This window comes from Lolium rigidum, chromosome 4, assembly GCF_022539505.1.
Source record: "Lolium rigidum isolate FL_2022 chromosome 4, APGP_CSIRO_Lrig_0.1, whole genome shotgun sequence".
Taxonomy (NCBI): Eukaryota; Viridiplantae; Streptophyta; class Magnoliopsida; order Poales; family Poaceae; genus Lolium; species Lolium rigidum.
Genome location: NC_061511.1, coordinates 20,866,019 through 20,880,655, shown reverse-complemented (window position 1 = coordinate 20,880,655; position 14,637 = coordinate 20,866,019). Strand labels below are relative to the sequence as shown.

Here is a 14,637-nt window from a genome sequence, read left to right as displayed (position 1 = left end):
AACAATGTGTCGATGTCCTCAACAGAGGCTGCCCTGAAGCATTGCTAGACAGCCTATTGGGCGACAACTGGAGATGCTCTTAGCCTATCTTTATTTTAGATAAATGGCATTTTATTACTTCAAATTTTCAAGTATTACAGTCGGCCTCTGTATAAGTAGGATGCTATAAAATATAGTAATAGTTACGATACAAACATGAACATGAATCTATGACATCCCCTAAGGTGGCACCGGACCAATCCTGAGATTGAGCTGCCACCCATGTTGTTTAATAAAATCCCTCGCAGCGGTCTCCAACCGTGTAGACACCTTCGTCAACAGGTCGCGAGTCTCCATACGCCGTAGAGTCGACCATGAACGGAGCAAAGTACTACACCGACAGATAACCTGCATATGAGAAATATTTGTATCATTAAACACTTTATCATTTCCACATATCTAAAGCGAAAAAAATAATGGAAAGCTGTCCCACCCTAATAAGTACGCTAAACCTATGGTCCACCCAATGAAGCTAATTGCCAAAAATATTAGCAACACTTGTTGGTGGATATAAGGTTGAAACTATTTGGATGATTGACCATATAGACTTAGCAAAATGAAAATGACAATGAAGAATAAGTGTCTAGTTGTCTCATTATGATGACAAAAACACACTTCTTACTTCCTTGCCAATTATGCTTTGCAAGATTATCCTTAGTAAGGATAACCACACGATGAAGATAATATGCGAACACTTTTGTCTTCAAAGGTATCTTCATTCGCCATAAATTCTTAAAATTAATTACCAGCTGTAATGGTTGGAGGATTAACGCATTATACAAGGAAACCACGATGAATTTTCCATTCGTTGTGAGGCTCTAATGGAATTCATCAGGCCCATGTGATAGTTGTACTACAGCTAATCTATGTAGAAATTCGTTCCATGCTATCAGCCTAGGTTCAATAAGATCACGTCTGAACGTTACACTAGTGGGTTAGATTCCATCACCTTCGCTAAGGTATCACCCTTATGATGCAAAATATTATATAAAGCCAGATATTATTCTCGGAGCATGGCATTACCTAACCATTTATCCTACCAGAACATAATCTCAGATCCATCCTTATTTGAGAAAGAAACGAAGGGGAAGAAGTGCCTCTTCGAAGCCATCAAGCTGACCCAAAATTGTGAATCCCACGTTTCCAATGAACCTGAGAAATCTCTTGTGAGGAAACATACTTCATTTGAAGTATTGTCTGCTAGACCCCTTCCTCGGTTAGTAGCTTTGACAACCATTTGCCCAATAAAGCTGTGTTCTTAACCTGAAGGTCTTGAACACAAAGCCCCCCTTGGTCTTTTGGTCGGTAGACAATACTCCACTTGGTAAGCCTGTATTTTTTCTTCTCACTATCCCCTTGACAAAATAATATTGATCGAAAATAATTTAACCGATGTAAGACTCCTTTGGGAACTTGGAAGGAGGAAATCATGTACAATGTCATATTTGTTAATACTAAATTGATGAGAACCAATCTTCCACCCATGAATAGCAATTTTACTTTCCAACTACTAAGATGCCTCTCTAGTCGCTCCTCGACATGCTTCCATTCAGCGATCATAAGCCTCCGATAATGTATCTGAATGCCTAGATAGCTAATAGGAAACTGACCAATCCAACAACCAAGGATCTAAGCATAATGATTGGCATCGTCGTTGGCGTCACTAAAGCAAAAAATTCACGTTTATGGAAATTAATTTTCAACCCTGATAATTACTCGAATGCTGATAATATTAATTTTGGATTCCTTGCTTTCTCAAGATCATGTTCCATAAATAGAATTGTATCATCGGCATATTAAATTATGGTTAGTCCACCATCAAAAAGATGCAGAACTACCCTTTCAATTTGACTACCGGCACGCTCTATAACAATAGCTAACATATCAACCACAATAATAAATAACATTGGCGATAATTGGTTGCCTTGCCGTAAACCTTTGACTTTGATTGCAGCACTTTCTCCGAAAATAAAGTTATGGATAAGAGCCCGCCACTCACTAGAATACCTTTCATTCCGAGAGTCTGCTGAAGAAAAGACCATTTTACTTTATCATAAGCTTTCTCAAAATCAATATTCAAAATTATGTCATTCATCTTTTTGCGATGCAACTCATGGACAGTTTCATGCAAGGTGAGAACTCCATCTAGGATATTTCTCCCTTGCATGAAGATCGTCTGAGTGGGGCGTACTACATTGTTAGCCATTGAATTGAGCCTAGTTGCAGCAAATTTAGTAAAAAAAATTAAAACAAACATTAAGGAGACATATTTCTCTATAATGTTGGATTCTTACAGTTTCGTTAACCTTAGAGAGCAAAATGATTTCCCCAAAGTTGATACTAAAGAGTTCAAGTTGGCCAGCATGTAGATCCTTAAAAAGTTCATCAATTCCGACTTGATAATATCCCAGAAGTGCTGCTAAAACTCAGATGGGAAACCATATGGACCAGGAGCTTTATTATGTTCCACCAGGAAAACCAACTTCTTCCCCTCCTTCTCAGAATAAGGAGCAGTGAGAAAGACGTTCTTCTCTTGTGAAACTTGAGGAATGTCGTCAATCCTGGATTTATCCATAGATATATTACTTTCCACAGGTTCGCGGAATAAACCTTTATAATAACTGGTGATATATGCCTTAAGCTGCTCCTGACATTCGATCGTGCCATCGTCCCGTGTGAGAGAATGAATGAGTTTCTTCTTGTCTCTGCCATTGGCGACACCATGGAAATATCTCGTATTCGAGTCTCCTTCCAACAAGAATTTAGCCTTTGATCGTTGGTACCACTTGAGTTCCTCCTCGTGAAGCATGCTAGCTAACTTCGCATTTGATTGACTTTTAAGTTCATTCTCTTTCATGGATAGTGGTCTCACCTCAGCGATTGCCTCAATATCATCGATAATCGATGAGAGGTTGAGTTTCTCATTTTTGAGCTGCTCAGTCATGTGTCAAGCCCATCCGCCAAGGTATCTACGCGTGACGCGTAGCTTGTCAGACCATCTTTGGATGGGAACCCAACCGGCAACAGGTTTCTCCCATATTGTTTTAACTAAATCCAAAGAACCAGCCTTATGCAACCATCCCAGTTCAATTTTGAAAGAACATTTTACCCGACGGCCTGGTTATTCTGGTGGTTAACAATATAGGAGGGTGATCCGACATAGCCTTGATACGCGGGAGATCCTGAAACCATTAGGTATTTTAATTCCAAATTAGATTCCATTAGGACTCCATCCAACTTCTCATAAGTAGGCTCATGGAGACTTTTGTCCAAGTAAATTGTCTCCCAATCATTGTAACCTCCCGTAGATCCAAGCTATCAATGACAACGTTGAATAAGAACGACCGGCCAGTTATTGTCGAATCGACCTTTACTCTTTTCATGAGCGAATATTAACAAATTGAGATCACCTCCTATAATAATAGGATACATATTATCTTTCGTTAGATTAACTAAATCACGGAGAAAGGCCGGCTTGAACTCATTCTGGGCAGCACCATACACAAGGACTAGATATGAAGTTTAATATGATAATCCCCCTTCCCCCGAATTAGTTAACAGCTCCATGGTATCAACTGTAACACCAAGTAAAAGGCCCCATAACGACCACGAGGAGGCCGAGAAACTTCCACCTGATAGGTGAGACTAGTCTCGTTTGCCCGTCTCAGAAATAGCCACAAAATCTAAACAATGTTCACCAATAGAATTAGCAGTATAGTGTTTAGCCAAGTCTGCTATTACTAAACATGCCATTCATATAGAATCAATTGTAGATTTTATGATTTTGGCATTTTTCCGAGACCCAACATTCTTCTTTGTGGAAGAAGACTTTGATTTCCGGCGAGAAGCTTTGAATTCATAAACTGAATCAAGAATCGCCTCATCAAAATCAACTTCAGATACCTCACCTATTAGATGTGAAAGGAGCTGACCCTCGTTAGTGGCATGCAGCTCCTCTTCTTCATCTATAAGGGAGGTATCCGTTAATCGTTCCAACTCCATATGTCTTAGAACCTTAGTCGACACAACGATATCATCATTAAAATTAGAACCCAACAAAACACCAACACCATTTAGTTTTGCAGAAATGTTCGGCGTAGAAACAGACAAAAAAAGATCTATGACGGGTATATACGATCTTTTTTCCGAACACATATAGAGAGCGCACCTTCATTTATACTTTCTCTGGTCTCTTTTAATTGACTCGGATTTAGCACAACTTTGTACTAAATCTGAGTCAATTAAATAGGACCGGAGGGAGTAGTTGGAAGAAACATCTCGTATGGTACTCGTGCTGCGAGGCATACATGCATGCTGCACTAGACTGGCCGGTTGGTAGAGGTGGGTAACCTGGATGCGCATCCTGCAGCCATTCAATTCCCTACCACTCACGGTGGCTCGCCCATGTTGATAACAGGAACACAGACTGCAGAATCGAATACTGCACATGGATGAATCATCATTGCAAACAATAGAGCTGTTCGGCTGTTCCTTTTGCATTTGCTTTTGCTTTTTTCCAGTGGAAGATGTTCATAAAGAACATAGTATTTCCTCTTTCCTCGCCAGTGGGCTACCACGTCGAAGAGGGCTTAACAAGTAGGCACCGGTCTGGCCCAGTGAAATCAGTCGTCCTGCCCATGACGCATTAGGCACCGCTCTGGCAACGAAGCCTGCTTTCCAAGCCTGACTGGAGAAAACGATGTGAGCTGGGCAGCCCATGAAGCTTTATGGCCTGTTCGGTAACACTCCACTCCAGAAAAAACTGATCGCTCCGCTCCGCTCCAGTGGTGAAGTGCTCTCGGGAGCCCCTATACATCGCATTTAGCGAGCCGGACGCGCCGCGCCGCTCATGGCGTTTCCTAGATGGGCCTAGCCCAGCGCGACGATCACGCGACGCAGCTGTGCACCAGGGCAACTTAAAGTTGTTTAGCGTGCTCGTTGGCTCGCTGCGTGGAATCTAGTGTAGTTGCATTGAGAACAAGTAAGTGCGTCTATGGTTGGCCTATCTCACAGCGCTCCACGATAGACCCGTGGGCCGTGGCGCGAGCGAGCTGGGCAAGAAAAAAGAACGCGCCAGAGAGAAAATAAAAAGCAACGTCCTCTTCAATAGGTCACACACACACGCCTCCTGCCCCGCAGATTCCCCCACCCTCGTTCTGAACAGGCCGGCGCAGGTGGCGGCGGTGGAGATCCTAGGAGAAGCTGGCGGCGATGGGGGTCGGAGGAGAAGGGATCTGGCAGGCGCTCCCGAACGGAGGTGAGGGCAGGCACTAGCGGAGGTCCGAAGAGATGGGAGATGGGAGATGGGGGAGGTCGGAGGTGGATGGATATGGGGGCTTGCGGCGGTGGAGGTCGGAGGAGATGCGAGGAGGGTGGCGCTGGATCGGGGAGGATGTGGAGGAGGGCAACGACAATGCCGGGAAGGTGGGAGGAGAGCGGCAGCGGTGGAGAAGACGGGTGGGGAAAATTTTCTATGATTCCAACTCTTTCTTTGCCTCGCCGTACTTCATCACGGCAAGGAAAGGCCATGACTATAATATTGGTACACCCTTTCACATGCCATCGATCTGCCATGATTTCTCAAGAATTCAAGGTATATGTTTCAAACTTTCAGTGTCTTCCAATCCGTAGCAAGCATGCTCTCTCTGTGTTGTTTTCCAAAGAAATTTCATAACAATCTGTAGCATCTAGATATACATAAACAACCATAGTCAACCTCGGTAATTGTTTGTGTGTGTCTTCGTTTTGTTCATGGATGCTTTATGGGTTTATGCAGTCAATTGGACATTGAAGCTCTTAGCAGAGCTAGCTGACTGAGTTGGTTCACTTCGGAAGGAGAGAGAGGGCACCTTCCACCCATCAGATGGCAACACGGCTAGGGCCTTTGACTCAATGGCCAGGACAATGGATGGGCAGCTTCAAGGTATGATATTTTTGCTCGCTCTTCATGTGCTTACTTTTATTCCTTCCCACTGTTTGTTTCGGGTTGAGAAATGAAGGATGCCATGATTTTTTTATCTTAAGCTAACGACATGATCATAATGATCAAGAAGGCATGAAGTTTATTTATTTGAGTGGTAAGAGAAGGATTCATGTGAGGGGACAGATTGTGGGGAGTTGTGCCTTCCCGGCCAGATCAGGATGTCAAAACCGGCAACCTCATAAATTCTGGGAGCACCTTTCTCTTTTGTCTTTGCAATAGTACAGGCTCCTCAAGGAACATATTTGGTCGCAACGATTCATAAATTTTAATGGGTATATTAGGGGTTGCACTTAGATCTGGATTTACTAATTTATCTCTTTTTTTGATTATCTTTATTTATACTGGCTCATACTTCCATATGGATATGAAACTATTTACTCTTGTGTTATCTGAAATGAAAATCTTCCCTTCATATGCAGGTTTACTACTATTTTACATTTTGTGTTCATTCTTATCCAGCCCAGATGACCAAATGGATTTGAGGTATCATTCATATTAGGTTAGTGTGTCTCGTTATTTGTGGCAAATCACAAACAACCGAATTGTATAAATAGAGTCCTAGCTAATAACCTTATTTTCCCGTCACTCAAGGCCGTTGTTATTTTATTTTGGCTGCAATAAGGTGCCACTATTATTTATTTGCATTTTCTACTAATATTTTTCTCTAAAAAGAATTTATTGTTGCTTCTTGTCTACAAAATTTGATTTGAATACAATATAATTATAGCTTAAGCCTTGAAATAGTTTGCATTTTCCCTCAGATTTTCTTATAATCTTGACATGTCCTACATCATTTTTGAACATTTTGTTCTTACTATACCATGACATCTCTAATTGAAAGAGATGCATCCTTACTGAATTCTTTATGTGTGTTCTCTAATAAATTTATGCAGCTTCTTATGATGGAAAAATAGTGAATCCATTTCTTTGAATTTGCAATTTAGAATACAAGAACAGAGAAGTATAAATTACTATGCTCTGAAGTTCTTTGGAGATCCATTGTGGTCATATTTTGTGGTGTGAATACGCATAACTGTACGTTGATCCGGTTTGCAGCTTACCTTTGTCACGCAGCCGATGTACTGGGCGCCAACGCTGTTGGAGGCGAGGGCCATCGTGGGACCAGGTTGATTTTGAACCTGCCCAAGAGTGGAGCGCTACAATATTGGAAGCTGATGAACATCCATCAGTGGTGAAGTGTACGGTAATGAGAGCGTTATAAACAATCTCGTCTATGTGAGCATTTTAATTTTGTCATTTTAATAATGAATGGATCTGACTTAATTATTTGACAACCAATTCAGACTAGAATTGATTCTGATTAGATCTGGAGGAGGAATATACACTTACCTATATCAGCTTAGACCATTGTCCTATGAGGCTGCTCAAACAGTGGCAGAGGGAAGCAGTATACATGGTAAATTTCAGATTACATTGCGGACAAATCTTCATGAACCAGCCCATCTGCTAACTCATACCATTCGTAGCACTATAATTAACTTCCTGGCCCCCTTTTTTTTTACTGTTTATGTTGACCATTTAAACCTGCTAACTACATCGATTTCAAGAGTCAAGACAGTTTTCTTGTTAAAATTGAAAGTAAAAAATGATTGTCAAATTCTCTAATTGAACCTGACTTCCTTTTGGCAACCCACTCCAAACAAGGATGGTGACCTGTCTTATTTGTAGAATGGCCATTTATTGTGTAAGAGTTCTTGGTTAGGATTCATCTAAAATTTTGCAGCCTAAAATACGTTGTCCGAAATAGTCAGCTAATACAATTTAGTTATTATAATGGATTTTTTCACAATTGCGGTGGAAGGGAAAAATCTTAGTTCTTAGTTCTGTGAAGTTTAAGGAACTTTCCTTGTTGGGCGTGCTAGATGGAGGTTAATAATGATTGTGTTTATTTCTACCGTTTTTTTTACTGTGTGGGATCATGTGGCAAATCAATCCATATAAGCACAAGAGGTGAAACCTTTACTAGGAGCTTGACTTGTGTGGAATAGTCAATAGATATCTGAAACTAAGCTCAGTGAAAGGAAGTAAGTGCAAGCTGTGTTACTTCTTTTGTTTCTTGCTTCAGCATGACTCACAATAAAGAAGTGAATCATGTTGACTGATGTTACATTCAGTGGTTTCTAATTTCTTCTGTCTTAATTTACACAGGCAAACCGATTTGCATGGCAGATGTGTGAGCCAGCAACTGCAAGAAGCGGAACTCAGCTGTTTAGCTTAAAGGTGATGGCTATCTAGATTGGTTCAAAGAATCAAATTTAATTCTAGGCATGCTAACCCAACTGGAAAGCAATTGGCTGGAAACTCGGTTTCTCTTACTAGCAAAGGCATCTATATTTTGCCAGTTTTGCTTTTGTTCTGCAGTGTCATATGTGTATCGGAAGGGTCATATGTGTATCGGAAGAAATAAGGTGGTGCTTTCTCTATGCGTGTTGTAGATGACCGTATTCTGGATTTGCTTTATTGTGGAGTTACCAAGTGATGTTAGGTCACTTGACTTTGATTTTCTCCAAGCAATAATATAAGGATACTAGAGTTTGGTTTGCTAAATAGCAGATAGAGATGAAAATATGATTAGACTGTGATTGGGCTGCCACCGTATAGTGAGGAGGCGCCCCAAGGGGCGCCCCAACCACTAGTAGATATTCAGGGCAAGTTGGGTTGTCGTGCATATGCATGCACGTTTCATCCGGGGACATTTCCAGTTTTCAAAACATTCTCTAATATTTTTTTAAAAAAAGTGAGCATTTTTAAATCAGAACATTTTCTAAATTTGAATATTTATTAAATTTGAACAAATTTTGAAGTGAACATTTTTGAACTACGTTTTTTCAAAAATCTAAACAAATTTCAATTTTGAACAAATTTCAATTTTAAACAAATTTATTTAAAATATGAACAAAAATAAAAAGTTCAATTCTCAAAAATGTTTAGATTTGAAAAATGTTCAAAACTAAAATATGTTCAAACTTTAAAAAATGTTCAAAAAATTAAAAAATTCAAAAGTTGTTCATAAAAAATTGAACGAAAAACAGGAGTAAGCCGAGAAAACCGGAAGAAATCTCGTATATGGAAATACCAGATCGAACCGACCAAAGTCATGTACGTTCGCACATAGAGTTGAGGCAGGATAAAATGGGCCAGACCCAACAACTAGTTTCCCGAGGCGGGAGCGATCCTAACGCCCGCAATAAGCGGCAAATAGGATTTGCCAGTGCTCTCCCTATTGTACGTCTGGTCGAAGGGTAAATCCTATAGCGGGCGCCGCATACCCCCGCAGGGCATGGGCCTGGCCCATATTTCGCTGTTATACGCTCGGCTATGGCTAGCCAATATGACTCTTTGAAAGAGGAGGAGAGGACACGAGTTTTTGTGACTATGTGGGAAATCTGGCATGCTAGGAGGAAGGCGATTCACAAGCAGCAGTTCCAAAGTCCTTTGTCTACACACTGTTTTGTTGAGAGGTTCTTGGATGATCTCGATCAGAGCGGGGCTAAGAAGCAGGTTACAGCCAATGCCACAACGGTCAACCTGGCTCCGCGGTGGATCCCTCCGCCAGCGGGGATGATCAAGATAAATGTCGATGCAGTGCGTAAGTAAGGGGAGCGGCTGTGGCTACATTGCAGCGGTGGCACGATCTGAATACGGCCTCTACTTGGGCGCCTCTGCGGTGGTCCTGGAGGGGAAGACAAAACTAGAAACCCTAGAGGTTTTGGCGTGCAAAGAAGCGATTGCTTTAGCATGTGATATCAATGCCGCGTCAGTGCATGTGGCGAGTGATTGCATGCGGGGGTGCAGAGCATCAACTGACATAGGCATCCCAAATGGGCCTGCCAAAGATAGTACCCGGGGTTTAATGAAGGCCCACTACCCGAAGAATAAGAAGGTTCGAGAGCCCAAGATATATTAAGGGAAGTAGAATTGTAATAGGAAGTGTTGTTTGTAAATTTGGCGGGACGAAGTTAGAAACCGTCCCGAACTACGTAACTTGTACGAAACGAAACCCTCGGCTCCACCTCGTATATAAAGGGGAGTCGAGGGACGAGAAGGCATCGAATCATTGTTCACAAAGCCTAATTTCATAATCGTCGAGTACTTTTCGGCTGAAACCTTCGAGATCTACTTGCCCTCTACTTCTAACTAAACCCTAGCCTACAATCCATAGGCATTGACAAGTTAATCCCTTGTCAATTGGCGCCGTACTGTGGGAATTAGAGGCGTAAGGATCCGATCTCGATGGCACGTTCAAAGTCTTCGACATCGTCAACGGAAGCAACACTATGGATCGAGGTAAACGAGATCGCTCGCTGGTCTTGTTGATTTTGTTCCTCACCCACCCTCCCGTTTGGATGCATATGCGTATACGGCGGAGCCACTGGAGATGACGTTCGGAAGGTTTCACTTTCGCGTCGAGAAAGAAGGATCGTATCGTGTCGAAATTCCGATTTCGTCGGGATCGTCGGCGGTCGATTCCGATTTTCAAGCTATGCATCGTCAACCGAGTCGGAAGAAGAAACTTCGTCAACACGTTACGTCGAGCATCGAGCAAGAGAGAAACTCGCCAAGATCTTCGGCGACACATCGTTTGAGTCATCCGCGGACTCATATATAAGCGATGGCTCCAGCGATGTCGACGGTTACGACTTCATCGACAAATCTATCACGGTGGGCAAGGTCTTCATCAATCTCAACAATGATGTCACCAAACCCAATATAGATCGGAGTACAAAATATCATCGGATTTATGCTATCGACAATCAAGAGGAAACATCGGAGGCTTTCGACGATTTGGGTAATCCTTATCGTCGATCCCTCGGATCTAAGGAGAGGTATGGGCACTAAATATGTCGGGCCCACGCCACGTGTCGAGCGTTCAACTTCCACAAGCAGCTTGGGATAGAGCCGCAAAAGCTCTAGATGGTTCGGAGCCAATGACAACAACGGCCACGGCTCAAGAGCCGCAAGCTTATCGGATATAGGCTCGCACGAGCTGCCGAGGAGAAATAGAGCAACGGACAGGCTGAGGCCGAACGAGGAGAAAGGATGCAGCTTCTGCATCCAGCAGGAGAAGGGCAAATCTAAGTGGATGATGGCGTGTATTTCACACGTTCGTTGGGCAACCCCAAGAGGAAGGTATGATGCGCACAGCAGCAAGTTTTCCCTCAGAAAGAAACCAAGGTTTATCGAACCAGGAGGAGCCAAGAAGCACGTTGAAGGTTGATGGCGGCGGGATGTAGTGCGGCGCAACACCGGGATTCCGGCGCCAACGTGGAACCTGCACAACACAACCAAAGTACTTTGCCCCAACGAAACGGTGAGGTTGTCAATCTCACCGGCTTGCTGTAACAAAGGATTAACCGTATTGTGTGGAAGATGATTGTTTGCGAGAAAACAGTAGAACAAGTATTGCGATGAGATTGTATTTCGGTAAAGAGAATTGGACCGGGGTCCACGAGTTCACTAGAGGTGTCTCTCCCATAAGACAAACAGCATGTTGGGTGAACAAATTACGAGTTGGGCAATTGACAAATAAAGAGAGCATGACCATGCACATACATATTATGATGAGTATAGTGAGATTTAATTGGGCATTACGACAAAGTACATAGACCGCCATCCATCTGCATCTATGCCTAAAAAGTCCACCTTCAGGTTATCATCCGAACCCCCTCCGGTATTAAGTTGCTAAGCAACGAGACAATTGCATTAAGTATTGCGCGTAATGTAACTAGTGACTACATCCTTGAACATAGCACTAATGTTTTATCCCTAGTGGCAACGACACATCCATAACCTTAGTGGTTCTTGTCACTCCTCCAGATTCACGGAGGCATGAACCCACTATCGAGCATAAATACTCCCTCTTGGAGTTACTAGCATCAACTTGGCCAAAGCATCTACTAATAACGGAGAGCATGCAAGATCATAAACAACACATAGACATAGTCTTGATAATCAACATAACAAGTATTCTCTATTCATCGGATCCCAACAAACGCAACATATAGAATTACGGATAGATGATCTTGATCATGTTAGGCAGCTCACAAGATCCGACAATGATAGCACAATGGGGAGAAGACAACCATCTAGCTACTGCTATGGACCCATAGTCCGAGGGGTAGACTACTCACACATCACACCGGAGGCGACCATGGCGGCGTAGAGTCCTCGGGGAGATGATTCCCCTCTCCGGCGGGGTGCGGGAGGCGATCTCTGAGATCCCCCGAGATGGGATCGGCGGCGGCGAGCGTCTCGGGAAGGTTTTCCGTATCGTGGTTCTCGATGCTGGGGGTTTCGTCACGGAGGCTTTTATAGGCGGAAGGGCAGGTCAAGGGCGGCACGGGGGCCCCACACCATGGGGCCGCGCGGCCGAGGGGGCGCGCCGCCTGGGGTTTGGCTCCCTCGTGGCCCCTCTTCGTCTCTCCTTCGGACTTACGGAAGCTTCGTGAGAAAATAGGCCCACTGGGCTTTGATTTCGTCCAATTCCGAGAATATTTCTTTACTAGGATTTCTGAAACCAAAAACAGCGAACGACAAGCGGCACTTCGGCATCTTGTTAATAGGTTAGTTCCGGAAAATGCACGAATATGACATAAAGTGTGCATAAAACATGTAGATAACATCAATAATGTGGCATGGAACATAAGAAATTATCGATACGTCGGAGACGTATCAGCATCCCCAAGCTTAGTTACTGCTCGTCCCGAGCGAGTAAAACGATAACAGAGATAATTTCTGGAGTGACATGCCATCATAATCTTGATCATACTATTTGTAAAGCATATGTAGTGGATGCAGCGATCAAAACAATATGTATGACATGAGTAAACAAGTGAATCATATAAGCAAAGACTTTTCATGAATAGCACTTCAAGACAAGCATCAATAAGTCTTGCATAAGAGTTAACTCATAAAGCAATAATTCAAAGTAAAGGTATTGAAGCAACACAAAAGAAGATTAAGTTTCAGCGGTTGCTTTCAACTTGTAACATGTATATCTCATGGATATTGTCAACATAGAGTAATATAATAAGTGCAATAAGCAAGTATGTAGGAATCAATGCACAGTTCACACAAGTGTTTGCTTCTTGAGGTGGATAGAAATAGGTGAGCTGACTCAACATTGAAAGTAAAAGAATGGTCCTCATAGAGGAAAAGCATCGATTGCTATATTTGTGCTAGAGCTTTGATTTTGAAAACATGAAACAATTTTGTCAACGGTAGTAATAAAGCATATGCATCATGTAAATTATATCTTATAAGTTGCAAGCCTCATGCATAGTGTACCTAATAGTGCCCGCACCTTGTCCTAATTAGCTTGGACTACCGGATTATCACCGCAATACATATGCTTTAACCAAGTATCACAAAGGGGTACCTCTATGCCGCTATGTACAAAGGTCTAAGGAGAAAGCTCGCATTTGGATTTCTCGCTTTTGATTATTCTCAACTTAGACATCCATACGGGACAACATAGACAACGAGATAATGGACTCCTCTTTTAATGCTTTAAGCATTTGACAACAATTAATTATTTTCTCATTAGAGATTTGAGGATATTTGTCCAAAACTGAAACTTCCACCATGGATCATGGCTTTAGTTAGCGGCCCAATGTTCTTCTCTCACAATATGCATGCTCAAACCATTCAACTCAGTGTAGATCGCCCTTACTTCGGACAAGACGAACATGCATAGCAACTCACATGAAATTCAACAATGAGTTGATGGCGTTCCCCGGTAAACATGGTTATCGCACAACAAGCAACTTAATAAGAGATAAAGTGCATAATTACATATTCAATACCACAATAGTTTTTAAGCTATTTGTCCCATGAGCTATATATTGCAAAGGTGAATGATGGAATTTTAAAGGTAGCACTCAAGCAATTTACTTTGGAATGGCGGAGAAAATACCATGTAGTATAGGTAGGTATGGTGGACACAAATGGCATAGTGGTTGGCTCAAGTATTTTGGATGCATGAGAAGTATTCCCTCTCGATACAAGGTTTAGGCTAGCAAGGCTTATTTGAAACAAACACAAGGATGAACCGGTGCAGCAAAACTCACATAAAAGACATATTGAAAACATTATAAGACTCTACACCGTCTTCCTTGTTGTTCAAACTCAATACTAGAAATTATCTAGACCTTAAGAGAAACCAAATATGCAAACCAAATTTTAGCATGCTCTATGTATTTCTTCATTAATGGGTGCAAAGCATATGATGCAAGAGCTTAAACATGAGCACAACAATTGCCAAGTATCACATTACCCAAGACATTTATAGCAATTACTACATGTATCATTTTCCAATTCCAACCATATAACAATTTAACGAAGAAGAAACTTCGCCATGAATACTATGAGTAGAAACCAAGGACATATTTGTCCATATGCTACAACGGAGCGTGTATCTCTCCCATAAAGTGAATGCTAGGATCCATTTTATTCAAACAAAACAAAAAACAAAAACAAGCCGAGCGCTCCAAGAAAAAGCACATAAGATGTGGCCGAATAAAAATGTAGTTTCGGGGGAGGAACACTGATAATTTTGTCGATGAAGAAGGGGATGCCTTGGGCATCCCCAAGCT

General features: G+C 42.2%; 1 long non-coding RNA gene across 6 annotated transcripts; it reads left to right on the top strand.

The window, feature by feature from the left end:
- Positions 1-5,178: 5,178 nt before the first annotated feature.
- Positions 5,179-8,590, top strand: LOC124647699. Of its 6 annotated transcripts, none has more exons than XR_006986426.1 (4): positions 5,179-5,632; positions 5,816-5,962; positions 6,442-8,067; positions 8,192-8,590. It is a non-coding gene; the product is annotated as an uncharacterized LOC124647699 (long non-coding RNA). The 6 variants fall into 6 exon arrangements; XR_006986424.1 differs by having other exon boundaries at positions 6,064-8,067; XR_006986427.1 differs by having other exon boundaries at positions 5,816-6,505; positions 7,079-8,067.
- The last annotated feature ends 6,047 nt before the right edge of the window (positions 8,591-14,637 follow it).